Source organism: Dipodomys merriami, unplaced genomic scaffold, assembly GCF_024711535.1.
Source record: "Dipodomys merriami isolate MVZ:Mamm:240054 unplaced genomic scaffold, mDipMer1.0.p SCAF_156, whole genome shotgun sequence".
Classification (NCBI taxonomy): domain Eukaryota; kingdom Metazoa; phylum Chordata; class Mammalia; order Rodentia; family Heteromyidae; genus Dipodomys; species Dipodomys merriami.
Genome location: NW_027202893.1, coordinates 1,015,278 through 1,042,738, shown reverse-complemented (window position 1 = coordinate 1,042,738; position 27,461 = coordinate 1,015,278). Strand labels below are relative to the sequence as shown.

The following is a 27,461-nucleotide window of genomic DNA, read 5'->3' as shown; positions in this document are numbered from 1 at the left end:
AAGCCCGAAAAAATGTGGATCAGACAAATCGGGTATTTTGTCTAGTTACATGTACCTTATCAGAAAGCATTTGTGGGGTTTTTTGTTTGTTTTTTATTTTGTTTTGTTTTGTTTTTGGCGGTCGTGGTACTTGAACAGCATTTTGTTTTGATGTCTGTCAGTTTTTAGCTTACACTATAAAAACCACACCAAATAAACGCAAACTAACTCAATCCAATGAAAACCTTTCTCCCTTTTGGGTATGTTTTCAGTTATTCCAGATCTCTTTCCGACAGTTAGCTAAGAGAGAGCATTGGTGGTTCAGTGGCAGAATTCTCGCCTCCCACGCGGGAGACCCGGGTTCGATTCCCGGCCAATGCAGGACTCATTTTTCAATTCTTTGTGTGTCCTTATACTTCTACTTTGTAAAAACTGTATTGTACGGGTAACTACTGCGCTGAGACATTTTGGGTAATGGCTGCATGATCAAACATACACGAATACGTTTAATTCGAAGTCCTGCAGTGCTTGAACAACTTGTCTACAGTGAATGGCCACAATTTGGGCTATTGGTACCAAGAACCATATTACTTGATCGTGCGGATCCCTGGAACCCCGTAGGGCGCTGACTGCTGGTTCGCTTGCTGGACCTTAGGCTGAGCCCTGGGCCATGCCCGCCGGCAGAGCGTTTAGAAAGGACGGGAACCGCAGCCCGGGAGGGGGTGGGGCGGGGACACTAGAAGGACCCGGAGGTGTCGGGGTCCCTCGGGAAGAAGCCAGATTGAAGAGCTTGGGGAGTGGAGAGGACCCCGAGTCTGAATCCCGGCTACCGGGAACCGCATCCATTAACATCTGCAGCCAGCAAGACCTTCGCCTGATTCGCCAGCCCACTTTCTGTTCCAAGAAGGGGTCGGGTCCGTGTTACGGGCAAGGTGTGTCAACAGGTGTCGGCTTGAAAATCATATTCCTAACGAGAGAAGACAAACTCCAGAACTCGGGAACGGGCTTTCTTTCTTTCTTTCTTTTTTTTAATTTCTTGGCACCTTAGGGATCTCCTGGAAAAGGTTTTAATTTCAGAGCAATACAGGTATGTCATGCTAGAAAGGTGATTCATTTATTTCAACATTCTTTTTTTTTTAATCTAAGAACAGCATCCGTGTAAGATTTCCTTTTTAAAAACACATTTCAAACCAGTGACACTTAATGTCTCTTAGTAATATGTATTTGCTTTCAAAGATTCTTTTTTTCTTTCTGTAAAATAAGCTGTTTGAGGGTGAGTATTCGAGGTGCGGGGGATGAATGCGGATGATCAAAGTGTCTTGTTAGGAGTAGGAAAATAGAACGATGAAAACTGTTGAAATTGCTTAAACAAAGGGAATAAAGAGAGAGGGGGGAGGTTAATTGGGAGACTTTGTGCTCATGTGTGAAAATGTGACAACAAAAAAGTCACCTTTGTAAAACTAATGTTTGCTGACCCTGCACAGGTGGCTCATACCTATTAGACTAGCATCCTCAGGAGGCTGAGATCTGAGGATCACAGGTTTGAGGCCAGTCCAGGTAGGAAAGTCTGTGAGACTTATGCTAATTAACCTGGTAAAATTGTGTTTCAAGTAGTAGAACACCAGCCCTGAGGACAAAAAGCTAAGAGACAATGCCGGGGCTCTGAGTTTAAGCCCTAGTAAAGGTGCACATACATACAGGTGTGCATATACACTCACACACATACACAACTACTATATGCTAATAGGGGAAAAAATACTTTTCTTTGGACATTTGAACTTATTTTTTTGGGGGGGGGGATCTGGTCATGGGGCCTGAACTCTGGGCCTGAGCACTGTCCCTCAGCTCTTCAGCTCAAGGCTAGCGCTCTACCACTTGAGCCACAGCGCCACTTCCAGCTTTTTTCTTTTTGCTTATGTGGTGCTGAGGAATCAAACCCAGGGCCTCAGGCATGCAAGGCAAGTGCTCTACCACTGAGCCACCTTCCCAGCCCTGGACATTTGAACTTTCTATGTATAATGATTTTTTTTCTTTTAAATCTCAGCCAACAATACTGTGCTTTGCTATAACTGTTGGAAATCTCTGTTGGAAAATCTCTTAAATAAAAATTACAATACATTACATAATGTCTTAGTTTTTAAAACATTTTTCCTATTCACAAATATACTTGTGAATACTTGCAAATGACATAAACTGTGAGATATTATTTGCATTACAATTTATTATATTATGAAATTCATTATTTCCCTCAAAGAAACAAGAATTTATAGAGAAATTTTATGCCCCATTAAAAAAGTTTCCTTCCCTTAATGCCCTTGTCAAAAGAAGGTGTTAATCAAATAAAATAAATATTACATTATATAAACAGCCATTCTATTTTCCAAAATTCTCCTCTGGCTCCAACCAGTCTTAGTTCTTCAGAACTGTTGCCTTTATCACTGGTGCTGATTTACTTCTGCCAACATCACAGCCACAAGGGAAGATAGTTCCAGATCAGCCTTGGCTAAATAGTGAGGCCAGTTAAAAAAAAAAAAAATCCATCTCTCCCACCCAAAAACAAAACAAAAGGAAACAAAAACCCAAAATGAAGCAAAAACAAAATAGCCTTTGACTTCCACAAAAACCAGTGAACAAGACTAGGCTAACATTTTTAAAAATCACATTTAGTATATTTGTCGTTATGAACACTCTTATCCTGGAATAAAAGGCGGGGGGGGGGGGCGGGGGGGGATCACCTTCCCTTCCCTCTCCCCTTCCCTTCCCCTCTCCTTCCTTCCTTCCTTCCTTCCTTCTGGCCTCCTGAAGCCATTTGTTACCGAAGTCACTTAGCTTCCTGAATTTTTATTAGCTATCAATTGACTTCCTACAAGTCTGGCAACAGACCTGAGTGGTTTATGGTCTAAGTGGTTGGTTTTCCTGAGCAAGAGGCAGCAGGCTTCAGACCAGAATTCTCTTTCTATGCATGGTTTGGCCATTGCCCATTTGTATATTTAGTCTGTCAATTGTATTCATGCAATAAGTACAAACTGAGGATCCACCCATGGTGGGGGGTTGGCGGAGGGGGGGGGGGGACCAGCACCTTCTGAGCAGCCTAGGCAGTGGAGCCCCTTCGGTTTCTCTCTGCAGCCCCTAAATAATCTGATTTCAAATGAAAACGATTTGATTCCTCGCAGTCAGCTCTGAGGCCTTTCAGAAGCTTCTCACTCAGGTGTTGGCAAGTGAAGCTGGCCGGCGCCCAGTGAGAGCTCACTCCCCATTCGAATGAGAGACGACCTGCTGCTGTGTCTCTGTGGCGCAATCGGTTAGCGCGTTCGGCTGTTAACCGAAAGGTTGGTGGTTCGAGCCCACCCAGGGACGGGGCTTTTACAACTTGGCTAATTTTAAAACATTCCAAGTGTGGCCGGTAGGGCAAAATCTTTCACTTGCCGTCCAGTGTGATCTTAGTTGGCTTCCCTTTCTCCCAGAAAATCTGCTATGGGGAAATGTCCTTGAAAGGCAAGTTAGGTTTATCTGAGCTTGGCCTCTGGCAGCATGAGCTCTTATGTCTTTTCTCAGGTGGCCTCAGGGCAATGTAAATATATTAATGGTCTTTTCTCTGCAGGGTGTACTTGGTTTTAGAAATAGCTCAGCTGGGGGCTGGGAAGGTGGCTCAGTGGTAGAGCACTTGCCTTGCATGTATGAGGTCCTGGGTTCGATTCTTCAAAAATCCGGAGCGCTAACCTTGAGCGCCCAGGCCCAAAATTCAGGCCCCACTATCGGACCCAAAAAGAAAAAAAGAAATTGCTTGGTTGTAGAAATTGCTACATTTTATCAGTAGACTCAAGATTGTCATTTTCATGGTCGGATATTTGTGTGTGTGTGTGTGTGTGTGTGTGTGTGTGTGCACGCTTGCACACGTGTTTGGGCTTGAACTCAGGACCTTTTTTGCACAAAGCTAATGCTGGACTACTTAAGCCACACTTCCACTGCTGGCATTTTGATGGTTATTTGAAGATAAGAGCCTCAGAGACTTTCCTGCCTGGGCTGGCTTCAAACCATGATGCTCACTCCCCAGCCTCCTGAGTGGCTAGGATTACAGATGCCAGGCATGCTACACTACAACTGGCTGAGCACTGCTCTGGTGTTCAGAGCCAAGCTTGGGTTGAGGACATGCTCTGAAAGTCAGGGGGTAAATACAACACAACCACACCATCTTTCAGAACAGGGACCTGAATGTGGCTAACATACTTTTGATCCTGGAATCCTTGAGGCCTCTATTTTCTGTTTACTACAAAATATTTGTCATTTGTGGACTTATTGATCTTATCCATCATCTCAATAATTCTGTGATGATAGCATCTAGTAAAACTATCTGGATGTGTGAGATGCCAGGTGAGTCTATCCACCAAGAGTTTGATATTTTTAACCTCGTGGAGGAGAGAGAGGCCTGTTGGGTACTGATTTAAGTATATTGTGTTTTAAAGGAACTTGGCTTGATGAGGGAGAAAGAAGGGGAATTCCCCTACTTGCTCAAGGGAGAAAACTTTATATTCCGTGGCCCCTTGATAATAATTCTCAAAAGACAAAAGACCTTTTCTCTGAGTTATGGCTCTGTCACTAGGACCTGATTTTTCTCTTTTCCGCTCAGAGGGAGATAGCAACAAAGGGTCCTTAGGACGTGGTGTTCTCAGCATTACTGAACTATAAGTTGCCAAGGTATTTTCTGGTTCTATAGTCCCTCAATCTCCCAGACTATTTCAGTCATCCATCAGAGAGTAGCCAGATCATATTAAGTATATTTACAAATTAATCTTGTGGGAAATAATTTTCTCTTTCTTCTTCCTGTAACTCTGTTATACTAAAACACAAATTGCTAAGACCTAAAAAAAAAAAATGCTGATGAAGATGGAGGAAAAAGAAACCTTATCCCATGTCAGTGGAAATGTAAACTAGTGCAACCACTATGGAAATCAGTAGGAGGTTCTGCAAAAGACTAAAAATAGACCTGTTTATGTCCCCACTACACCACTATTGGGTATACTTCTGAAGGAGAGTACATCTATGTACCAGAAAAATACCTGCATGTGAAATATTACACAGCCATAAAGAAAAGTGAAAGTGTATCATTTTGTAGGAAAATAGTTACGACTGGAGGACATTATATTAAATGAAAAAAGCCAAATTCGCCGGGTGCTGGTGGCTCACGCCTGTAATCCTAACTATACAGGAGGCTGAGATCTGAGGATCACAGTTCAAAGCCAGCCCAGGCAGGAGAGACTGTGAGACTTGAAAACCGGAAGTGGCGCTGTAGCTCAAGTGGTAGAGCGCTCGCCTTGAGCTGAAGAGCTGAGGGACAGCGCCCAGGCCCAGAGTTCAAGCCCCATGACCGACCAAAAAAAAAAAAAAAAAGAAAAAGAAAAAAGCCAAATTCAAAAAACCAAAATGTTGTATCTTGTTTTCACTTATATATGGAGGCTAACCTTAAAAGATGTGCATATTCATGAATATTAATCTCTATATCTATCTCTGTTTACATAATTAAATGTATGGAGAAGCATACAATATGAATCTAACTAAAGGACTACTTAGAAGGAGATAGGGAATGGGGAAAGGGGAAAAAAAGTGGATAGGTTATTTTCTTTTTCTGGAATTGAGGCTTAAACTTAGGACTTCTTGTTGCTCTACCACACGAGCCATACCTCTATCTCCAGCTTGCTTGCTGGTTAATTGGAGATGAGTCTAGAGGATTTGTTTGTCTAAGGTAGGCCCAAACCATGATTAAGAGGAGGAGTAGCTAAGATTACAGGCATGAGCCACTGGCACTTAGTGAGGGTGATTGATTTTGTAACTGGATGCAAGTCTGTCTGAAAGCAGCATGAAGGACCTCAGTGAAAGCTATTTAACAATAAGTATGGGAAACAGGAAAGGAGAAATAGACTCTGTTGGCAAGCGGGTGCTAGCAGGAGGGGGTCGGTCTAGTGAGGAGGAGAAAGGTGGCTAAAATAGCCAAAATACTTCATTTACAATTACGAAAATAGAACCATGAAACCTACTGAAATCATTTGGGGAAGCTGGGAGAGGGAGAGGGAGAGTGGTCGCTGGGGATGTGTGTGTGTGTGTGTGGGTAAGTAAGAGTGTGATTGAAATACATTATAAATGTATAGAAAGATTTTTTAAATTGAGATCTGCTCCTGTATAACTAATGGAAAATAAAAGTTACTTTTTTTTTCTTTTCTGATAAAAAAAATAGTAACTTTCTTCTGTGACCCTGTAAAAATATTAACTTTCTCCATATGACCCCATCCTCTTGCCCAGATGATTACTATACTCTGGGAACCTACCTTGAAAAACGTTTTAGTAAAAATGACTCGAGGAAAGAAGTCTTTACAATGTATTAGTTTTATTTAATTCTTATTTATGTGGCCCTAAGGAACAAACCCAGGGCCTCATGCATGCTAGGCAAGCACTCTACCAACTAAGCTACATCCCCAACCCTGCAAGAAGGACACTTGACTTAAAAGAACTCTGCTGGAACCCATCCTTATTTAAAGGAATGTTCAAGGAAATAAGACATCTATGTCAAAGGGATGCAAATTGAGCAGACTCATCAGGCTTGTTTTTACTGGACCCCAAGCAATGTATCAGCAAAACTGACTGGATATACTAGCTGTCTAGAACAGAGGGAACACACATAGCAGGCCAATTTGTGTCAACCTCCGAAGCCCACATATACATTCATTCAAGATAAATACTCTAGATACTAGGCATTCAGTGTGCCTCTTATCAGATGTGCCTGTATCTTTTCTTGGTGGGTACAGTCTTTTCCTTTGCTTTGTCTTAATAATAAACTTTATGATCTCTATCTTGATGTGTTCGGTAAAATTTGTGTGTGTGTGACAAGAATCACCAACCAAGTACCCCAGCTGCGTACTTCTTCCTCTTGGAGACCTCTGGAAATAAAATACTTTTAAATTTAGAAGACACATGATTTAGGGAAGTTGGGTAGAACATTTCCTAAGATAAGTTGCAAAAGATACAAACCATCATGTAAATATAATTTTTTCACTGTAGATTGACCAGTGAGATAGACTACCTTCTAACCAGGTCAAGACCCTACATTCAATCCCTAAAGCCAAAAACAAAGATAGAAAAGAGCAAAGAAGACAAGAGGAGAGGAGAGGAAAGGATAGAACTCTCTCTCTCTCTCTCTACCTATCTACCTACCTATCTACCTACCTACCTACCTACCTACCTACCTACCTACCTACCTACCTATACTAATGTTTGAAGTTTCAATAATCTAGGGGCTTCAAAATAAGAAACAACCACAATTCCGTGAAATGTGACACACCCTGCCATAGAGTCTGGGTGCCAGTTGGCCACAGGAGTTAGACCTACAGAGATGAAGAAGGTCTTGTTTGGGAACACAGACAAGTTCAAGCAGCATGGAATTCTCATAGTAAGAGCTCAGTGGTAAGCCTCACCTTCTCTCATAACCAGATACTCCTATTGTCTAAAGGGCACAGTGGAAAACTACCAAACCCATGGGTAGCTCCAAATCCTGACCTCTTGGCTGCAATGTGTTGGCTGCCAGATGTCCCAAGGACCCTGACCCCATAAATCAGGCATATCCATAGCCGTCTATTTCTCACAGGGAGGTGAACTGTTAGGCCTGAAAGCATTGAGGGTCTCCCTCAGGAATGAGGGTGCAGGGCTGCTGTGTTTGCTATCTTGAGGATCTGAGGGTCTACAACCTTCAGTTCCCCAGAATCACGTGATTGTCACAAGGTTCTTCCCCTCTACAGGAAGACAAATTGCTGAGCGGGGTTTGAGTATGCTGAGACCCATATAATTACTTACAGTATATGAAGAACTTTCAGAAATCGCTAAGAAAAATAGGGTGTGGGGAAGAAAGGGAATAGTGGAGTCTGGAGAAAAGGTAACAAGATTTGGTGCCAGGGCTCTGAGTTGAAATTGAGCCAAACTCTTGCATCCCAACGGTGGGGGAGGAGAGAGGGTGGTAAGGACAGTGGAGGAATTTCTTAGGACTATAGCCTCTCTCTTCCATGCCAGTGCCTATTTGCTAACGCTCTTGGGAGGGCCCAGACCAGTGCCCCAAATGTAAATTGGAATCCCAGTTATATGACCAACTGGATGTATGATCTTAAACAGTTGATTGATGCTTTCTCCGCCTCCTCCTTTACAGGATAGAGCACTATTATTGGCCTCTTGTGTAAGCAGGTGAAATAATGCATGCAGAATGTCCGGTGTATACCTTGAGCTCTACGTACTAATCTGGTTATTAATAGTATGTTGAAGAAAAGGATTGAAACTTTTCTGCCTTCTCAAAGTCAGAAGGGAGATTACACAGATTTCAGGAACCCCTTGTTGAAAGCCATAAAGAGTTGGTGGCAGGACAGAGAGAAGGACAGGAAGCTCTGAATTAGGTCCAGCTCTCCAGCTGGTAGTGAAGTGGAGCCCAAGGAGTCCTTGGGCTTCTCCTGCCACCTGGTGGCTAGTTGTCTGGTCTGGCCGAGGCTCGCCCAGCTGAGGCTGAGTCAATTTTTTTTTTTTTTTTATAATATATATATACCAGCACGTCTAGTCCTCTTCTATTGCCACATCCATCTCATGTCCATTGTCCCTTTTATCCTCTCTGGCTAGTTTCTGGGCAGTCTTCCTCCCTCATCCCTTGCCAGGCCCATGGCACTCCGTCTTTCCATCATCCTCCCAGGTGAGGGAAAGGGGATTGGGAGACAAAGATAAGGATTGAAAGGAAACCTTCCCCTTCATTGTACTGTTCTGCCCAAAAGGAGCATTGAGTTGTAGCAAGTTACATCCTCCAATAATTGGTGATGAGATCAGATCTTGTCACCTGCTGAACTAGAGGTAATAATCAACATAAGACAAATAAATTCAGCCCTACTATAAGGTACTAAACTATTACTGATGACCTCCATGCCCACCTGTGGTTCTGCCCCCATTAGAATCTAATCTTTTAAACACCGTGTAGGAGGTGCTATGCTGAGTTACAGAGAGGAAGATGGAGCCCAAAGAAGGGAGAATACTTGTCCAAAGTCACATGGCTCCTCCAGGGCAGACCTTGGGTTTGAGTCTTGGTCTGTCTCCTTCTGTTAGGATTTGAAGATACACCAAAGAAAATCAGAAAATGTAATGCAAGATGTGGACATTTGATTTAAAAGAGGGTTTCCTAAGACTGTCATTAAGACTTAAGACTCTCTTAATTTTATCAAGGAACTAAAATAAGGTACCAAATGACCAGAGTGGAACTCTATCTCTGTCCTCACTAATGTACCTCTGAGGTAGTACTGCTGTTGAAAGCTGGGTTCTCTGCAGAATCGAGAAGAGAAAGGGCTTGTTGGAGCTCCATTCTGCCAGGGGAGAGGGAGAATTGGGGGACTGAACATAGGAATGCCAATGGCTGAGGTAGAGGTGGCTAGTGCCATTCCTTTCCTGTATAGGGCCTCTACTTGTGGATCTGCTTGTGGTGCTCGGGGTGTGTTGATAAAATAGCATTGAGTTTTAGCAATCTAGCCTCTAGGCCTTTGGCGTAGGGGTGTATAGTCTTCACTGTCAGATCAGCATCTTGCAAAGCTTAACACCAGATCTTAGGCCTGACGTAACAGCAGTTCTGTCAGAGATCAAGAATTCATAGCTGTCAACAGCTCCTTCTCTTGGTGGATACTTCCTGGGCACTGAAAGAGAATCAGAATAAAACCAATGAGGAAAAAAAAATGGAGTCTGGCTTCTGTAGGCATGGCCCAGATTTAACAAGTCTGGAAAAGGCAAAATTAAGATTGAAGTTGGAGCTGGGAAGGTGGTTTAGTGGTAGATTGCTTGCCTTGTATGCATAAAGCCCTGGGTTCAATTCCTCAGTACCACATAAGCAGAAAAAGCCAGAAGTGGCACTGTGGCTCAAGTGGTAGAGCACTAGCCTTCAGCTGAAGAGCTCAGGGACAGTACCCAGGCCCAGAGTTCAGGGACACCACCAAAAAATGAAAAATGAAAAAATAAAGATTAAGGATGAGGGAACGTATTTGTGGACTGGTCATCTTCTGTTCCCTGTGTCTTTAGTCCAATAAGGTAGAAAGGTCCCTATAAACCTCATAGTCTTTTGAACCCACCCAAATCTTCACTCTCCTTCCAAGGTAGCCAGCAGGGCCCTAGGATAGACAAGGAGGCATGTGGCCACCCAGAGAGCATGACAGAACTGCTAAGAGGCCACAGCCAGGAGGGCAGGGAAAATGGGGAGCACATGGCAGTGTCACTTCCCCACCAGGGGCACCAAGGGTGAGGGCTTCAGGGATTTAGCTACTGTTCCAGGAGCAATGCAGGACCAAAGTACGGAAGGGTTCTGGAGTCCACCTCAATCCCAAATGAGTTGTGATTCAGGGACCTTGGGCCCACAGTCCTGTTTCCTGCCTCCCAGAGGACCTCCAAACCTGGCCCATAAAAGCCCTACTAATCTGGCCCACTGAGGAACTTAATTCGGGCTCCATTTCCTGCTCCTTCTCTCTCACGTCTGGAGCTTGTGAAGAGGACAGGGCCAGGTGAGAAGCCATGAGGACATCTCTCTGTCAGCCTGGAGCTGGAACATGGATCTGGGCAATCAACTCTTAACAAAGAGGTTCCCTCATCTCCCTACCAAGCTCAGGCCTCATCTGACTGTGCCAGGGAGTCAGATCAGCCACCTACGTGATCTTGGCAAGGGGTAAACAAGGAAACTCTTCCCTGGAGCCCTTCTGGGTCCTTTAGTCCTCAGAACGAGGAGGTGTGTCGCTGGATGGAGGTGAGGTTTAGTGAAGCTTCCCTGTAAATGTAGGAACTCTTCACTTAGGATCCTTGACTTTGATCGCAGAATAAGAATTTCTAGACAAGTCATTGAAGGATTGACCCCCCACCCTACTGTCCCAGGCCCATACAGAGGCCAGGCAAAATCCCAGGTATGTGTTCAGGCAGGGCATTCCACCTAAGCCCAGCTGTAAACATCCCAGTGTGGGCCCAACTGAAAGGCCCCCACCATCCTTGACCTAGTGGCTTTTTCATGAACCTCTGCCTCCTTGCTCAGACCTCCTATACAAACCCAGCTCCTGTCCCAACGCTCAGGCACAACCTCCAAAACCTCGGGAAGGTCTGTGTCCCTCACTGTTCCTCAATAAACAGTCCTCGCCTGGCCTATTCCTTTTCTGTTCTCCATTTTCCTAACAGTCATGATGGTAAGAAAACTTGGCAGAGCTTTATTGAGTAAACAAAAAGGTAAGCAGACAAAGAGGCAAAAAGCAGACAAACACACAGAAGGGCAGGGCACACTCTAACAGAGTGTGGGTGCTTTCATAGAGAGATGGAGAAAGAGACACAAGGAGAGAGGCACAAAAAGAGAGAAACAGAGACTGGCACAGAAAGAGAGAGCCATCCAGAGAGAGACACACTGTTTCTTGGGCTGTTGGGGTATTTATGTGGTAAAGCCAGGGGGTCTGACTTCAAAGTTATGTAAAGATAAGTGCTTTGTCTTTGCGCTAATCACACTTGGTGTTACTTTCTGAGTTTCCAGGTAAGGATGCATCCTGCCACAAAAGAGATCATTATCCTTGAGATAAGTAGGTAGCCTGCTATCTGCATTTTGGGCCAGGAGATGACTTAAGTTTGGGGAAGCAATTTTCTCAGGAAGGCATGCATCCTGTCAGAGAAATGTTAATTCTTGGGGTGAGGAATGCTTACTCGGGAAGGGATGCATCCTGTTGTCTTTGAAGCAAAGATGGTATTTCTATGGTTCTAAATGCCATACTTTTGAGTTGGCCTCACCAGGCCTCAGTTTCATTAAGTTATCTGGCTTCATTTTGTCCTAAATAACTTTGGTCCCTTAATCTTTTTTTTTTTTTTTTTTTGAGACGTTTTGATAAGAGTCTCACAGTTTCCTGCCTAGACTGGCTTCGAACCATGATCCTCAGATCTCAGACTCCTGAGTAGCTAGGATGCTTTTTTTTGGGGGGGGGGGCTCTAGTGCTCTACCACTCGAGCTACAGCACCACTTCCGGCTAGTTCCTTAATCTTAAGGGAAGTAGATGAATAAATATCTTCTGTATTTGTTGTAAGGTGACCCTTATTGGGTTTCAGGTGGTCTTCCCCTACACACCTCCAGGCCAGATAGAACTGGAGTGGAGGAAGGTAAGGGCCCCTGGATGTCTGAATTTGTGTGTGCAATTATGGGAGAAGGAACTGAAACATACCTGGACATGATATATTATGTAAGACTCTAGGCATTCACGCACAGTGAGAGCAAAGGAGGATACTCTTAGAAGAACACAAAGGCACAATGCCTATGTGCATCTATTCACTTTAAATAATATTTATTGAAATAAACTCCAAGAAATGGAAACACGGCTTTTTCTTTGTTTTTACTTTTATTTTATTTTTATTTCTTTAATTTTTTTGTTGACTGTGGGACTTGAACTCAGGGTCTGGGTGCTGTCCCTGACCTCCTTTGCTTAAGGCTAGTTTAGTATTTTACCACTTTCAGCCACATCATCACTTCCTTTGCTGCTGTGTTTGGTTTCCTTTCTTTTTGTCTTGTTTGTTCATTGATCTGTCTTTGGGGGGCGGGGGACACAGAAATGGAGGGACAAAGGGTGAACAAATGCAGCAGTGGTACTCATTAGATACTATGTTGAAAATGAACTATACAATTTGTGGGTGAGGACGGGAGGGAAAAGCCGGGAAGGGGCAAGGGAAGGGGTATCATGGTTCAGAAAGAAATGTGGTCATTACCTGACTTATGAAACTGTAACCCCTTTGTACCACACCTTTATAATAACAATAAAAATGTAAATTTAAAAGTAAGGAGGCTTTGAATTCTGAGCCTCCAGATCTCAGCCTCCAAAGGCAAGAGTATAGGCATGAGCCACCAGTGCCTGCTAAGAATGCTGTTCATAAAGTATTGTTCTGCACTAAATAACACTGCAAGAAAAACAACTGGCTTTTAGGACTAAGATTTTGTGTTTTCTCAATATAATTGCTTGCATTCCTGCTAGTTGGATTAGGATTTTGGCTACTTGGGAAACTGAGTCTTAATTATATCAGAGTTCATTTAAGTATCTGTTTATACCAAAGTTTTTGAATGACCACTTTATAACTTCAGATAAGCAATTATTTTAGGTGATTCTGGTCTGTTGAATCTCCAGTATGCCAGTGACTATAAAGGTGCAAGGTTGTTTCTAATCTTTCAACATTATGCAATAGCTTGTAGAGTACGGGAAGGAAGGTTTAACATATACTAAGTGACTGAGTGCTCTCTTTCCTACAATATGCATTGTATCTAAACCTTCAACATAGAACCTGACATTTTTGACATTGCTGGTCTTTGAAATCAGTACTATTCAGGTGAGTTTAGTACCTCCCACTTAGGGAGTCCTACCTGGTTTGTTTGTTCTGGCTTAATAAGCATTGGGGTTGTATATATGAGATCCACTTGCACATCAGGAAGCATGTGTGGTCTGTTTGTGGTCATTTCATTGTTCCCTAAACTTGTAAGAGAGCTAAAGCTTTTATTTCTGTCAGGACTGGGGACCTTTTATCCTACTGAGTCAAAAGAATAGGCTAAACTTATTTATAAAGGATTCTTTGTTGCTGCAATACTAATTGTTGTTCCTTCGTTTGTGAAGTGTATTTGCGTTCCCCAAATATATAAACATTCTACAATGCCATGCTTAACATAACATTTCACCAGTCTTGTGCCCTCCAACTTGGTCTTGTTAGCGGTGCTAGCTTTTTGCAGGCACGTCTTCATGTGGTGTGAATTTTATCATGACTAATATTTTAGACAGGCCTAAACACTGACTCAAGCAGCGCCACTGAAATAGCTACAAGTATTGGACACTGGTCACACAGAACATTCTTCTGCAAACAAGTATATTCTATCTATTTTGCTTGATTTTATGTGCTGGTATCATAGGGCTTGAACTGAAGACCTGGGCACTGTCCCTGAGCTTTTCTGCTCAAGGCTAGTGCTCTGCCACAGCTCTACTTCCAAGTGTTTTGTTTGTTTTGCCAGTCCTGGGGCTTGAACTTAGGGCCTGGATGCTGTCCCTGAGCTTGTTTTGCTCAAGGTTCTACCACTTGAGCCACAGTGCCTCTTCCAGCTTTTCCTGTTTATGTGGTACTAAGGAATCAAAGCGGGGGCTTCATGCATGCTAGGCAAGCACTCTAAGTCACATTCCTAGCCCCCACTTCCAGTTTTTCAGTGGTTAATTAGGGGTAAGAATTTCATGGAGACTTTTCTGCCCAGGCTGGCTTATAACTGTGTATTATATATTATATATGTGTATATATTCTCATACATATGTACATATGTCAGTCTTTGAACTAAAAATTTATATTTGAGAATATAGTAAGGAAAACCTGATGGTCTTAAAACTCAATCACAGTGGGGCTGGGAAGGTGGCTCAGTGGTAGGGCGGCTCAGTGATAGGGCGCTTGCCTTGCAATACATGAGGCCCTAGGTTTGATTCTTCAGCACCACATAAGCAAAAAGAAAAAAGCCGGAAGTGGCGCTGTGGCTCAAGTGGTAGAGTGCTAGCCTTGAGCTGAAGAGCTGAGGGACAGTGCCCAGGCCCAGAGTTCAGGCCCCACGACCAGACCCAAAACAAACAAACAAACAAACAAACAAAAAAACCAAACCCTCAATCACAGTTATCATTCTAAAATGTTGATGTAGTGGAAATTATATTTTTGTCAGTTGTTAAATTGTTTTTTCCAATCTTTTGTCATTGCAGTTTTGATCCTTCTTAAAAGAAATTAGAAGCTAACTCCTGGCAAATGACTCTATCAGTAATGAATTAGTTTTCTTTAAGTGTTTGCTTTTGATGGTTTTATTTTATATTTTCCTTGTAAAACTTTATAACTGTTATCTGTTGACATTCCAAGAAAAGTACTTTTTAGATGGTAGAACCACATCTATAAACAGAAAAACTCAATAAAATGTTTTCCAAATCTTCCCATTTCTTTTTTTTTTTCTTTTTTTTTGTCAGTCATGGGGCTTGAACTCTGGGCCTGGGCGCTGTCCCTCAGCTCTTCAGCTCAAGGCGAGCACTCTACCACTTGAGCCCCAGTGCCACTTCCAGTTTTCTGGTGGTTATTTGGAGATAGGAGTCTCAAGGAGTCTCACGGTCTCTCCTGCCCGGGCTGGCTTTGAACCGCGGTCCTCAGATCTCAGCCTCCTGAGTAGCTAGGATTACAGGTATGAGCCACTAGCGCCCGGCAAATCTTCCCATTTCTTTAGGGATGGTACAGTATCATTCTTTGTGATGGAAGATAGAATTCCGTTGTGTATCATAACCACGTTTTCTGGATCCATTCATCCACTGAGGGGCCTTTGGCAAATATATTGGGATATGATAAATTACACAAATCACTGGGCATTCACACAGAGTGAGGCCAAAGGAAGATATTCTTAGGAGAGGATCACAAAGGTGCAATAGCTATGTGTATCTGATCATATAAAATAATATTTATCTAAAGGGAAATAAGTAGAATTTTTTCTTTGTTGCTGTTTTGTTTTCTTTTCCTTTTGTCATGTTTGTTCATTTATCTGTCTTTGTGAGAGTAAGGGAGGGACAGAAATGGTGGTGCAGCGTGGATACTGACTAGACACTATGTTGAAAATAAACTATACAACATGTAGGTAGGGAGAGGAGGGAAAAATGGGAGAGAGCAAGGGAAGGGGTGACATTGTCCAAAAAGAAGTGTACTCTTTATCTCATTTATGTAACTGTATATCTCATTTATGTAACTGTAACCCCTCTGTACATCACCTTTACAATAACAACAAAAAAATCATAACACAAAATGTATGCCAGCCTAAGAGCTGGTCCTCCTAAACTTCCTGGTTGCTTAAATCTGGCTAAAAGTATCTTATTAACACTTACTCCTAAACTTCCTGTCACTTCCCCTCTGATACAGAATCAGATTAGAATAACTGGGGGGAGGGAGGGGAAGGGGATTATATCCCATCAATGAGGGACAATTAAAGCCAAACCACAGGAATGTCTATAGGTAGAATTGTTTGGAGCCGGGCACTGGTGGCTCATGCCTGTAATCCTAGCTACTCAGGAGGCTGAGATCTGAGGATTGCGGTTCAAAGCCAGTGAAACTCTTATCACCAATAAAACACCAGAAAACCGGAAATGGTGCTGTAGCTCAAGTGGTAGAGCACTCACCTTGAGCTGAAGAGCTGAGGGACAGCACTTAGGGACCAGAGTTTGAGCCCCATGACTGACTGACAAAAAAAAAAAAAAAGAATTGTTTGGAGACAAGAAGGAAGGTTGTTTGGAGATAAGAAGGAGTCCAAGTAGGGTAATGGCTGCACATGCCTGAAATCAGAGCTACGTAGTCTGAACCAGGAGGATAGCAAGTTCTGGGCCAGGCTGAATTACATAGTGAGTATTGTTTCTTAATTAAAAAATATAAAAATGGAATCACTTGCAAAATAACCTTCCAAAATAACCAAAGCTAAAAAGGTTATTTTATACATTGCATATATACTAAAGGCCTTCCAGAAATTTCTGACAAAGGTGAACTCATACTTGTGGGCTAGCCCTTGTATGTAGACTAAGACGGCAAATGACTATTGCTATTTATCCCAAACATATTTTGTTAGCAGTCCATAGTATAATGTTATCTAAAAAACAGGATCCCCATGCAATTGATTTAACTGGATATCTTCTGACTTTACTCCTTATATATTGCTTTAGAATGGTGTTTCTAGTTTTAGACTTGAACAGAGTTCTTTTGATTTGTGTATCTTCATCTACTACAATGCCCTCCTTACATGCTAGTGTACTAGTTGAACCTTGGCCAAGAAACCTGCAATTTCAGATTATGTAATATTAGCTAACATAGTAATTCCTCCAGATGAAAGAATAATGAAGCATAGGGGAAGAATAATAACAGGAACTTACAAGGGCTTTTGTTAAAAAGCACCGCGTCCTTCCAGGTGCTTGTGTTAGATTGAGCAGAGTTGAAAGCTTAGTACCCTGACCTCTATTGTACGTCTCTTTGCTCTGAGTTGTCCCCCAATCTTCCCCCTATCTCCTGCAACCACCTTGAGTTCCAGGAAAGACAAAATTTATTGATGTCTTTACCATAAAGAGACTGAAACTAACCAAAGGCAAAGAACATCAGAATCTCTGCAAGACCTTTCCCAACTGAGGGCAATTATGCTTAATGAGGAGGCTGATTGCTACACCAATGGGGAAATAAGACTTGTTTACCACTTAGTTTCAAAAGTGCAAACCTGTTTTAAATAGCGCTTCTGTGTGTGTGTGTGTGTGTGTGTGTGTGTGTGTGTGTGTGTGTGTGTGTGTGTGTGTGTGTGTGTGTGTGTGTGTTTCTGTCTGTCTGTCTGTCTGTGTATCTGTTTGTTTGCCAGTACTCTTGTTGAATATTGAACTCCTTATGTTCTTATTTTTTCTTATTTATTTCTATTTGTTCTACTTAAGATTTCCTTAACTTGAGGCAGAGGACGCTGAATGACCAAAGCCACATAATGTCAGTAATTTGTTCATCTGTTCACGTCAAATGGATCGTGAGGAAGGTAATTGGGACAGCAATGCAAAAAACTGCTAAAGTGAGAGTGACTGGGGTTGTCCTGGATCCCTCCCTACTTACTAAAGTATTTTAATAAGTGGAAAACCTACTTTGCTCATGACGCCCTTCAGCAGTGCACTGTTGGGGCCATTGTGCTTCTCAGAGCTCTACCTGTTCCAAGAACAAAGCATGTGAAACACAAAGTGGCCGAGATTGTTTTCAAAATTGGCCAAGTCATAGATCTGTAGTACCCAGAGTCCAGAGACCCCCAAAAGACCACGATCAATGCAAACAGCAAAGAGTCGTTTTTTGCAAGCTCGAGCTTGGTCCTCCGTGCACTTGGCAACCGGTGATGCTAAAAGGCCCCGAGCATAGAATCAGCACAGTTTTTATAGTATTGAACAAACACCTTTAAAGAACTTTTACATAAGAAATTACATGATTGGTTAACATTTAAAGCAAGCTAAGCTGGGCAAATATGATTGGTTGACATTTACAGAAAAATGTCCTTGGTCCATAGCTTGACCAAAAACAGTTATGAGTCACACCTGGACCAACAGAATGCATGGCATGTCTCGCCTTGGGCTCTAAAGAACCGGTTGGTCAGAAACTCTTAGTCCTAGGTCGCTGGGGGGCAACACCACTTGGGGGCTAACACCTGCCTTAAGCAAATGCCATCTATGGCTCCAAGAATTGTGCATGGCTTTCTGTCATAAATTCCTAGCATTGAGGCTAAAGTGGATCACGAGTCAAGTCGCAGAACTGAGATGGAGTGTTAAACAAAAATGGAGTTGCTTAGGTTTCTCAAAACATTATATTTACTGTATGAAAAATATTTTTTCTAATTTACATTAAGAACTATGCCAAGTTCTCTTACAGCATTTTGGAAGTAGGAAAGCAAATGAAGTAAAGGGTTTATTCTAAATTAAAATAAAAAAAAACATAAAAAAAGATTTCCTTAGTTTCTCCTTTGCCACAGTGCCACTTCCAGCTTTTTCTGTTTATGTGGTACTGAGGAATTGAACCCAGAGTTTCATGCATGCAAGGCAAGCACTCTACCACTGAGCCACCTTCCCAGCCTTTCTTTGAACTTTTTGAGAAAGGGTCTCACTGTGTTGTCCAGGCTGGCCTTGAACTCCTGGGCTCTAGTAACCTCTTACCTCAACGTCACAAGGGGACTGAGGCAAAATAGACTAGGGACTCAGGCTATAAGCAGCAGAAACCAGGAATTAAGAAATAAATATTCTCTTAATGTATGACCTGATTAGCAATTGCACAAGTATCTCTTTCTTTTTTTAAAACCTCACACCCTTTCATCCCACCTTTCTTTCTCCTTGCTTAAGATGTTTACAGTGCACCAGGAAACAAGTATCTATATCTTCCAGAAAAATTTCAGGGCCATTCCCCTTCCTAGATCTGAAAGAAGTCACAAGAAGCAGAAATCTATGTTGCAAGGCACTTAAATGAGTACTCTTCTCAGATTTATTTCCTATTGATCTCATAATGTTAGGATACTATAGCAAGAAGAACAATTGGGAGGAAGCAGATGTCTACAGCAAAAAAAGCACTTAAATAAAAGAACATTTAAATCAATCCTCCTCATCCTATCCCCCTGCCCCCACTTTTTTGGGGGGGGTCGGTTGTGGGGCTTGAACTCTGGGCTTGGGCACTGTCCCTGCGCTCTACAGCTTGAGCCACAGCACCACTTCTGGTTTGCTAGCAGTTTACTGGAGATAAAAGTCTCACAGACTTTCCTTGCCAGGGCTGGCTTTGAACCATGATCCTCATATCTCAGCCTCCTAAGTAGCTAGGATTACAGGCATGAGCCACCGGTGCCTGGCCACCCCACCCCTTTTTATTTAGGAAGAATGCCCCCTAATTTAGGACACTGACATTAGTAAGACAAAGGTGTGTGGTGGCCTTTGTTTTGCTGTACTAATTAACTATGTTGGTCTCTGCCTTCCTGGGTACTGACATTCTTTTCTGGACAATCACATGAATGTTGTACTTCTTGTGGGAACATGGACTTGGTCCACTGCCAGAAGTACAGGCTTACATCACTGTGCCAGGGTTTAAACTTTCTAAATGCATTTAAATTTTTCTGGATATTCTTTATATGGCAAGTTTGTGTGAACATGTTTTCTCATTTCTTACATGGTATTACTTATTTAATGTTATTATTTATTAAATGTTATTATCATTTCTTAAAATATTATTTATTTTAAAAATGTTACATCAATCTTCTATCCTAACATGAAAATTTTAGTTGAGTTTTTCTATCCTAACATCATCATAGCCAAACCTCAGAGGTTTTCCTCTGCCTGTGTCTTAACTTCTGTGTTAACTATTAGCATTCATTATTCGGTTAACCTCATTGGGCTAGAGTTTTCTTATTAATGAAGAGGACATAAAAACTTATCCTATACTACATGGGTCTGTATATATGGAAAGTTCCCTGAAAACAAGAAATTGTTTCATAAACATAAAATACAGCAACAACAAGAGAAAAGGCTAGTAGATATCCACATTATGAGGTAAAAATGGGTCCAAATGTCCTTTCCAGTGAAAAGACAAGGTATGTCAGGGCAAAGCTAAGAGCTGCTCAGAGAACCGAATGCATCATGAACAACAAGAGACACCGTCTGCCACTGCCACCTTGGCTTTGGTTTCTTATTTGGGAACTAGAATTTAAAGTGAGAAGTTAACAAGTTGTTTCCAAAAAAAGAACACAGCTCCTCAAGTGGTAGAGCGCTAGCCTTGAGCTGAAGAGCTGAGGGACAGTGCTCAGGCCCAGAGTTCAGGCCCCATGACCGGACCAAAAAAAAAAAAAAAGAAAGAACACAGCTCAACTGGACTTAACCTCACTTGCTTACAAGCTAAAGATCACCAATCCAGTCATATACATTGATGAACTAGAACACATAGGTCTGATGAAATAGAACACATAGTGGAAACTTATATAAAGCCTGATCTTAAACATTTTAATCTTTACAGGTCCTTTAAACTTGGTCATAAACTATTCTACTTTACTCAGAAGTTATGACGACGTGATGATGTTCTTTAAAGTTCTTATCATCCAAAATGAGACATATAGTCAACATGGTGAAGCTGGGTACAACAACACATGGTGGCTGAAAGGACCATTCAGAAACTAAAGTTAAGGCCTATGAAATAGCATTAGTTAAATCTGTCATAGGAACCGGGCACCGGTGGCTCACACTTGTAATCCTAGCTACTCAGGAGGCTGAGATCTGAGGATTGCCCTTCGAAATCAGTCTGTGCAGCAAAGTCCATGAGACTCTTATCTCCAATAAACTACTCAAAAAAAGCAGGAGCCGGGTGCCGGTGGCTCACGCCTGTAATCCTAGCTACTCAAGAGGCTGAGATCTGAGGATCACAGTTCAAAGCTAGCCCCAGCAGGAAAGTCTATGAGACTCTTATCTCAAATAAACCACTAGAAAACCAGAAGTGCGCTGTGGCTCAAGCAGTAGAGTGCTTGCCTTGAGCTGGAGCTGAGGGATAGTGCCCAAGCCCAGAGTTCAAGTCCCACAACCAACAAAAAAAAAAAGGAAGTGGTGTTGTGGCTCAAGTGGTAGAGCGCTAACCTTGAGCCAAAATAAATTGAGGGACAGTGCCTAGGACCTGAATTCAAGCCTCAGGTCTAGTACCAAAAAAAAAAAAAAAAAAAAGAATCTGTCATAAGAATGAGAAACTAATGTTCGTAGCTACTCACACTTTAGTAAGATCCTACAAAAGCCCCTTGTAGGTCACATGAGGAAAACAAGATACACCAAGGAATACTCCCAATAGAAGTATAGGAAATAATATTATCTCCCCCAAATAAATGTCATTTAAAGAAAGGATATAGAATGTGGAAAATATTGCCAATACAAGTTATCTATGAAAGCAACAAAAACATAACATTTACACTTTATTAGGTGTTACTTTCAGGGAAACTTTGTCAGTAAAATGACCTTTGAGAGTCTCTTTGAGGCAAGAAAAGTAGGCAAGGTGACCAGGAAGAGGATGTGTATATGAGTGTGTGCGTCAATACGAATATAAAGTATTAAGGCAAACAGAAAGTAAGGCTGAAATTGCTCAGAGTATTTCTCCCACCACCTTCCCTTTGTTTAGATATTAATGAAGTTGCAATATGCATGAATGAATAATAAGACTCAACCAGAAAGGCATGTCTGGTAAACGGATTAGCCTACTAAAAAGTAATGCCTAAATGTTACACCCATTATGTCCATAGATGGGCTAAAAATTCTTGGCCTCTTGTCTCCATTGTTTGAGTAACAATATGACTCATCCTAGGCCCAGTTTTTCTGTTTGAATAATAGCAAAACCTGGAGTGTAACCGTATGTCTAGATGAGGGCTCTGGAAACCTCCAGCTTGAAGGGTTAAGTATAAAACTTCAAACAAGGACCATACACCACACCTCCTGTGTGTTAGAAAGTGCTTCTCTTTCCCTTTTCTCCTTCTCCCTATTTTTTGCTAAATAAACAATGTGTAACTTCCATTGTATGAGTTTCTCTTTCTGTGTGGGAAACTCCTTGAAATGCTTTTTGTCTGGGATTTCAAGATCCTATGAAATGTCTAGCAATTGGAAAGGGGAATCTAAGACTTGTTCTTTTTTCCTTCTATTGAGGAGTCTCCCCAGACCTCTCCTTTCTGTGATTACACACCAGATCTCATCTGAATGTTCACTGAATTCTAGAAGAGAGACATTCTGGAAGGTTTGGGGTTTTAGGATTTGGGTTTTTTGGGTTTTTTTGGGTTTTTTTTGGTACTGATGATCAAACATAGAGCCTATGCATGTTCAGTAAGTGTTCTACATCTTAGCCTGCGCCAAAGTTAAATAGTATGTTGAATAGGAAAGCTTTTTTTAAAAAAAGGGTTACAATTCCATAAATCAGGTTATGAATATACTGTTTCTTGGATAATGTCACTCCATTTCCCCACCTGTCCCTACCCACAAGTATACCAAAGCTTTTAATGTAAACATGCCAGCATCCACCTATTTCTCTCTTTTGTTTTGTACTGGGGATTCAACCAAGGTCTTATGCCTGCTAGGCACATACTCTACCCTTGGGCTACATTCCCAGTCCTATACTTATTTTTGTGTTAAAGGAGAGTATTATTTAGCCCCAAGTCATTACTACATAGCAAATCTTCAATCTGGTCACATCTGAAAATTTATCAAACATTTGCCAAATAAAATCCAGCATGGATTGAACTCAGGGCCCTGTGCTTGCTAGACCAGCACTTGATAGTTTGAGCCAGTTCCAGGAATCCTAAAATTAAAACAAGGCAAGTCGCTCTTCTTTGTCCACTACTGTATCTCTGCCATGTTAGCAAGCCCTAAAAGTTGAACTTTTTTTTTTTTTTTTTTTTTTTTACTATGAACTCTTACAAATCTTCTCTGAAGAATATCAGGGCTTCTGTATAGGTGTAAGCCATTACTTTCTAAATAAGACTTCAATTGCTTATGAAAAAAGAGTTAGACTTAACAAATAAGATAGTATCAAAGGGGAAAAGATTCCAGAACTCAAGAGATTATCTTCAGAATGATTAAAAATATTGGTAAGTTATTCATTGGACAAAGGACTAATATCTAGAATGCCCAAAGAGCTAAAAAATTAAACAACAAAAGGACAAATACTAGGTAAATGGATTGACTAGACAGTTCTTAACAGGAGTACAAAAGGTTAATAAATCTATGAAGAAATATTCAACAGCCTTAACTCTTGCTACCCACAACCTGGAACAGCATGACAGGCTAATGGAGCTGAAGAAATGAGAAGAGAGAGAAAGAGGGGGGGAGGGAGAGATGGAGAGAGAAGGGGAGGGAGAGGGAGGAGAGGGAGGGAGAGGGAGAGGGGGGGGAGAGAGAGAGAGAGAGAGAGAGAGAGAGGGAGAGAGAGAGAGAGAGAGAGAGAGAGAGAGAGAGAGAGAGAGAGAGAGAGAGAGAGAGAGAGAGAGAGAGAGAGAGAGAGAGAGAGAGAGAGAGAGAGAGAGCGCTCCTTGCGAACCATCTGGGAACCAGGGTGTTCAGTGCGATGCTCTCCAGCCTCTTGCTGGAGAGGAAGGGAGCAGAAGCTCTTCCAGGTAAACTAAGCTTTCCCCCTAGTGGTGGAAGTGGGTGGAGTCTGAGGGTCTTTGGGTTTCTTCTGCCACCTAGTGATTACTCTTGGACAGATATCCAAGTGTTCACTCAGGCCTGGGGAGTCAGCGGTGAGTGAGACTAGTTGAACTGTCTTCAACAAGATCTCCCCTCCTCTTCTGCTCCCCTTAATGCCTATGCCTGAAGACTGAAGCTGGCTGGAGAAGGGACATTGGAAACCCGGCTGATATCACTTGTCTGAGTATCTCACCCATGTCTCTCTACAGAAAAGAGTGCCTGCAATACTGTCTCCCATATGAAGTCAAACATCTGCCTCTGAGATGGTGCAGACTATTTGGGTAGAGGCCTGCAGGGCTTTTGGAGGAGGCTAGAAATAATGGGAAGGAGCCACACGTTGGGCTGTGAAGCCAGGGTCACTACTATGTGTGCTCTGTTGCAGGGCCTACAGCAGCTGGCTACACCAGCTAGATCTCACTCTTAGCTTTATTCTCTGAGAAGCATGAGAAGCAGTGAGCCCATGCTCCACACCTCCACCCTTCTGTCACAGCAACTTCAACTGGCAAAGGTCAAGATCGCCTTTCGGAGATGGAAAAAGGAGTTTATTGCCAGTGACCTGAACCAGGTTAGCACCAGAATGAGTTTGGATCCCCAGGAAGGGGAAGCTCTGGGTTGTATACAAGTTTGTTACACACAAAAACAGCAGGTCAGTAATCAGAAAGGCAAAGATCCAGGCCAGGCGTACAATTTCAAAAATTATCCTGTGGGGTTTCTGTTATCAATCTAGATAGCTCCAACTGGTCTGCCCGAAACCCACATTTCAGTGCACAGCCCCACTTAGCCATATTGAATATAGTTACTAGAGAGGGGTAACTATGTCTACTTCCTTTCCTATTCTAGTACATATTGCAAGTCATATAAGATCTAGTATGCAGGATAGGGGGAATTGCTTGATAGCTTCCATTCTGGTCTGAATCATTCTGATTATTAAGTTAAGGGAACAAGGGGACACATATGAGGAAGAGGAGGAGAAGGAGGAGGAGGAAGAAGAGGAGGAGGAGGAGGAGAATATGAATGAGTCCAGTAATTCCACAAGTTGACCATGGGTTCCAATTAAAATGGCTTTCATACCAATTTGATGCCTGACTTCTTTCCCTTTCCTGTCTGTCCAGCCCTTCCCTGACTTTTTGTAAAGTCTCTTTAATGATACCTGGCTTACTGGCTTAAAAACCACATGTTTGGGGCTGGGAAGGTGGCTCAGTGGTAGAGTGCTTGCCTTGTATGCAGGAGGCCCTGGGTTCAATTCTTCAGCACCACATAAATGGAAAAATCTGGAAGTGGCTGTGACTCAAGTGGTAGAGCGCTAGCCTTGAGCTGAAGAGCTGAAGGGCAGTGCCCTGGCCTAGAGTTCAGGCTCCAATACCAACAAAAACAAAATGAAACAAACAAACAAAAACCATGCTTTCCCAAGTGCTGTGCACAGTCTTCCTTTTACACAGAAGAAAAGATTCAGGTGAACCCAGTTGTGGAGAGTAACTCCTACTAGGGACCTGAGCTGTGTGTGGATGAAGGTCTGTGATGGCCATCTCCAATCCTCTCAGATTCCGGTCAATGGTGTTGCTCCATGTCTTCCTGTCAACATCCCCCTTCGTGGGGCCAGCAGTCCAGTGACAAAGACCTGGCAATCCCTATGCTCACCAGGGCTGGTATAATCACAACTCTGGTGGTGAGGGGAAGAGGGGGCACCATGAGTCTGGGCACTTCTTCCCCTCCATATACAAGGACCTGTGGCAACACAACTATTAAAACACGAGGCCTTTTTGCAAAGACCCATCAATGATTTTAGGTCATCAGCACACAGAAAACAAGTTTCCTCCGGGGCACTCTTAGCAATATTTTCTTGTAGGGTAACATTCCCCATGCATATTGAAGGCATTTGGGTAGTTAAGTGAGCCCTTAAAGAAACAGAGGGCATTTCCCTGAGTAAGAACTGGCCCTGTGGAATTGCAAGATTTTCCATACCCTAATGTGACTGGCTGTCAGGAGCTTAGTCCCATGTCATAAGAGGGTGTGGGTGAAGACAGATCCAGCAGTCTTGTGCTAGATCTGGCATAGATTGATGGACCACTCCAAAAGTGGCCTACAGTGAATCATACAGGTCTACCTTACAGAGGTATAGCAGGGTCCTAGGGAACAAGGAGAGCCGGTTGGAAAGGTGGTGATCTTTGAGGTCAGCCAAGGGCTCAGTTTGCCTGGGTGGCTAGACCATGGGAGTCTCTGGATATTGAAAGAGACCCCTGCCCTTCATCACACCAAAATGAATATTTGATACTAGCAAGTTATGGCCTTTCAGAACTGGGTGATAAGGTCAGAAATTGCCACCTACTGAACTAAAGCCAATAATAACATGAGATGAATAAATTCAGCCCTTGTAGAAAGTACTGAATGATATATCTATGTCCATCTGGGAATGAACAAAATGCTTTCTGCCTCATTCTAACCAGATCTTTAAAAAACCCTTAGATGGCACTATTATCACTCCTCAATTCAAAACAGCAGCTGAAACAATAGAGAGGTGAGCATCCTTGCTGGAGACCAACACAGCTCCTCCACAGCAGACCTAGGTAGATTTTGAGTCTTTGGCTCCTGGTACACTTGAAGCTGAAACAAAGATGATTAGAAAATGTGATGCTGACTAGACTAGGACATTTTATTTAAAGGAAGGCACTAATTAAGAGGTAAGAGTATCTTCTTTGAATTTTATGACACAGCTAAACAAAGGTACACATCAAATGACCTTGGCCAGGCCCCACCTGTCCCACTGCTTTACTTCTGAGGTGCTGCTGGTACAAGCTGGGGTCCATCTAATATAAAGAAGAGCTAGAACTGGTTGGGGACAGACTCTATATAGCTAGTAAAATATCTAGCAAAAGCAGAGCTGGTGGCTCAAGTGGTAGAGTCCCAGCCTCTCAGGTGTGAGATCCTGGGTTCAAAGCCCAGTGCCTCAAAGAAAAGCTGGAGTAAATGGGATAAGAGGTGGAAATGGAAATCTTGTTCACTATAAACTGAAATGTGTCTAGGACTTGGCTTGTTCATAGGTTTACTGGGATAAAAGGTGTTGAGAAGACAAGAAATAGTCCTGTTCAAAAAGCCTCTTGGAGGGGCTGGGAAGGTGGCTCAGTGGTAGAGTGCTTGCCTTGTATGCAGGAAGCCCTGGGTTCGATTCCTCAGCACCACATAAGCAGAAAAAGTCAAAAGTGGCACTGTGGCTAAAGTGATAGAGTGCTAGCCTTGAGCTGAAGAGCTGAGGGACAGCACCCAAGCCCAGAGTTCAGGCCCCATGACCAGACCCCCCCCCAAAAAAAAAAGAAATATGCCACAGAGATGCACTTAAAGTTCCAAACAGTTGTTTGGTGGAGATGGATAAGGTAAGTTTTAACTTTAGAGGAGATGGGGTTGGGGATTTCGTTCTGTGGAAGAACACTTGCCAGGGAAGACCCTTGGCTCTGAAGAAAAAAATTACATGGAGTAGTGAAGGCATCAAGAACCACTTACACAAATCAAGATAAAAACAAATGGAACACTTATTTTTACTAGACATTAAGAGTTCTTACACATCTTTACAATAAAAATAATATTTAGTCTGTTCATGATGTGCCAACAAGTGACTGGTTGGTTTATAAACAAATTGATTCTTCTGCCAGTTCTGGAGGTTGATAAATCTTCTCTAAAAGCAATAGCAGTATGGCTGCCTGGTAAGATTCTCTTTCTGTTTAA

General features: G+C 42.5%; 2 non-coding genes across 2 annotated transcripts; both read left to right on the top strand.

Moving 5' to 3' along the window:
- Positions 1–289: 289 nt before the first annotated feature.
- Positions 290–360, top strand: Trnag-ccc (transfer RNA glycine (anticodon CCC)). Its single transcript has one exon. It is a non-coding gene; the product is annotated as a tRNA-Gly (tRNA).
- Positions 361–3,262: 2,902 nt separating this feature from the next.
- Trnan-guu (transfer RNA asparagine (anticodon GUU)) lies at positions 3,263–3,336 on the top strand. The gene has a single exon. It is a non-coding gene; the product is annotated as a tRNA-Asn (tRNA).
- Positions 3,337–27,461: the final 24,125 nt, after the last annotated feature.